This window comes from Adelges cooleyi, unplaced genomic scaffold (assembly GCF_023614345.1).
Source record: "Adelges cooleyi isolate 19-005CV unplaced genomic scaffold, UGA_ACOO_1.1 ACOO_flye_CR_arks_rails_tigmint_CR_PRNA_355, whole genome shotgun sequence".
Lineage (NCBI taxonomy): Eukaryota > Metazoa > Arthropoda > Insecta > Hemiptera > Adelgidae > Adelges > Adelges cooleyi.
In genome coordinates, this window is record NW_026096030.1 from 2,833 (window position 1) to 5,854 (window position 3,022).

The 3,022-nt window shown below is 29.2% G+C and overlaps 1 long non-coding RNA gene across 1 annotated transcript; it reads right to left on the minus strand.

Annotated features, from left to right (window-relative positions):
- Positions 1-322: 322 nt before the first annotated feature.
- On the minus strand, positions 323-2,671 carry LOC126840120 (uncharacterized). Its single transcript, XR_007686045.1, has 3 exons — positions 2,568-2,671; positions 2,350-2,373; positions 323-357 (listed from the first exon to the last, which is right to left on the minus strand). It is a non-coding gene; the product is annotated as an uncharacterized LOC126840120 (long non-coding RNA).
- Positions 2,672-3,022: the final 351 nt, after the last annotated feature.

Sequence of the window (3,022 nt, forward strand, 5' to 3'; positions counted from 1 at the left end):
CTAATTAAATGACAATCTGTTACTCGAAAAAATCCATTATTTTCCATAAGAAACTAATTTTTAACAAATATTTCTTTTTTCCGAAGATACTATAAAAAAATGATTAAAAAAAAGAGTAAAGGAAAAAACTAAAATATGAAAACCAATTTATATGATAAGAACCAGAATAAAAGAAAAATAATTGATTTACTGTCGAAAAACATTCTTATTGTCGAAACACACATGGAGGTTGAATTTAGAAAAGTACCCCGGGGGAGTGCTCCAAAAGGTCGATCGTACTTAGTGTTTTGACCCATTTATTTTTAAGAAACAACGTAAATTTACTTAGCAACTTTTTTGTGTCCTCATTTTTCTCACCTAACCAACAGATAACACAAATAAAATAACTGTTAAGAGGACGTCGCAGTCAAATATTTCGAGTACTAAAACACCGCTTCGGACTTCAAATAGTACTCAGAAACTATTAATCGTAGAATAAATTTAAGGATACCTAAAGAAAGCCTGGAATGTTTACTATGTGCGTATAGAGCCATATTTCCAAAAAAAAATTGTTTACTTATAGTTATTTCAATAAGAATTTTTACTTTTTTCAAACGTTCATAAAACCATTGTAAATAAAGTTATCGAAAAAAACTCTCTATAGGCACGTAGAAAAAGTTCTGATCTTTCATATGGTACTATAAACAATTTTCTACCACCAAAAGCGTACGAGTACTATTTGAAGTGCGAAGGGATGTTTTTTGAATTTTTATAATAATTATTACGTCGAGAGCTGGCGCGCCTAGCGGCCAATTTACTACATATCTTTATACGTTCGGAAAACCGGTTTTGGGCCGACTGCAGTAGCGCGGCGACAGCGATAACGACAACGGTGACACCGCAATTATATTATTACCTGAAGTAAAAACAGATAACCCAATTTTTAACAATCAATTCTCAATAACAAACAAGTATTATTTTTTACTTGCGCAGCGATACTGTTATTCAATATTTGCTATTTTATGTTCATTATTTTATAGAGAATTAGCTGAAGAAGCCAGTCGCTAAGTCGCTTGTATGAAAAAGGTAGCAATTGTAGTAAATTATAATTTGTAAAAATTGTGATTTAAAAAATGGTTTAGGGAACAGGGGGAGGGAGGGGGGTTATTGCACACTGTAAAAAAACGGAAAAATATTCAAATACCTCTCCGAAAAAACCGAAAAATTATAATACAAAATTTACATATGTACACATTGTTTTTTTATGAAATAGTATTAGATTTATATAATAATATATAAATGATATATATAATTATTATTTAATGAAATAAATCATAGAATATTATATATGACCCGTCCAGCACTTAAAGTTTATAACGGATACTCGTACCATTATACAATTATTATTCTATTGATGAATTTTTATAAACATGTTTTCAATTATTAATTTTGGATTTATAAATGAATTATCAGAAAGCTGAAATGTTTTACATAAAATACTGATTTTTAATGATTTTGTTTGGTGACCTATAATACTATAAAAAAAAAACAGTAAAAGAGAAAATAAACTAAAATATTCATAACGACCATGGACAATATAGGCTAAGCAAATTTGGAAACACGTATTTTATTGTATTAGACATGCAAAATAAGTATGCTCCAATATAAATGTTAATAAGTAAGTACGCTATACGAGGTACCAAGTTTATTCTGATATCTGAGAAAATTATTTATACGCTAAAAAAAAGTAATTAAGTTATCAGAATTATTCAAACTATGATGGGTATTGTATTTTCTACTCTGTCCATTGTTATATAAATGTTAATGAACAGTAGCTATAAAAAAGATTTACTCGAGATTGTAACACGCGCGCGAGCTCGTGAAGTAGCGAATGTTTACCGCGACGAATCATACGTTTCCAGCATAATATTAGTTTTTACTAGATCGGCAGTCGGTGATAGAATAATGTGCCGCTCTGATAATACTACAACGCGCCGCCGCAGCACTCGTATGGGCATGACTATAAACCGCCGCCGCCGCGCCGAGACGGAGAATAACGCCATCTCTCGGGAGTTGTATACGTAACACTTTACCTGCGACGTCCTCTTAACAAACAAAATATTTACATAATTTTGTATAGCAAAATACAGTCAAGTACATATCCTTATTTACACGTATTATTACTTTCCTGGACGCAGTTTTTCATAATAAAATTATAAAATTTTATCAAATATTTTGTTTAATTTTGGTACCGTGTAAATACTCCAAAAACATAATATGTACAATAAATGTAATCTTTAAGAGTACTGTTTTCTACTTCTAGATCTATATTATCCAATGAACTAGCTGTATATAATTTATAAAACATACTTGGATATGGTCGACCTTGTGTGACTAAAATATATAAACAACAAAATTAGGTTTTAATATAAGTTCATACTCGGGTATATAATTTTGAAATTTCTTCATGAAATTAACTTCTTTCAATACAATTTGTCATTTAAGTAGAAACCAAACATGATACAACTATGGTAATTATAGTGTTGAACCTGAGAATGTAATTGTAAAAAACTATAAATTATAATTACCTAATGCTAATTCCATCATAATAAAAAATACAAATAAAATAGTAGATTTTTTCATATTGTACTAATGAATTCTTGTTATTCTGAAAAAAACTTCTACGATAGACAACCTTAAAATGTACAGAGAAAAATGTAAATGTACACATAACATACATTTTTTAGCAAGATTTACACTATGTGTAGTAACAGATTTATTAAAGTATGACGCAAACGGTCATGTTATTCGTAAAAAACAAAACAATACATGTTTCCAAAAAACCTGTGAGATGGAGCAAACCTTACGTTAGCAATAAACATTTTCGGTTAACGTTAAAAAATAATAATTTCCCTATATTTAAAATATTCCAATGAAACACATATAATCGGTGTATTTCTCATAATTCATTTATAAAACTGCATACATTGATTAATATATTTTACTGATATATACTATTGTAACACACACTCTAACAGTCTCT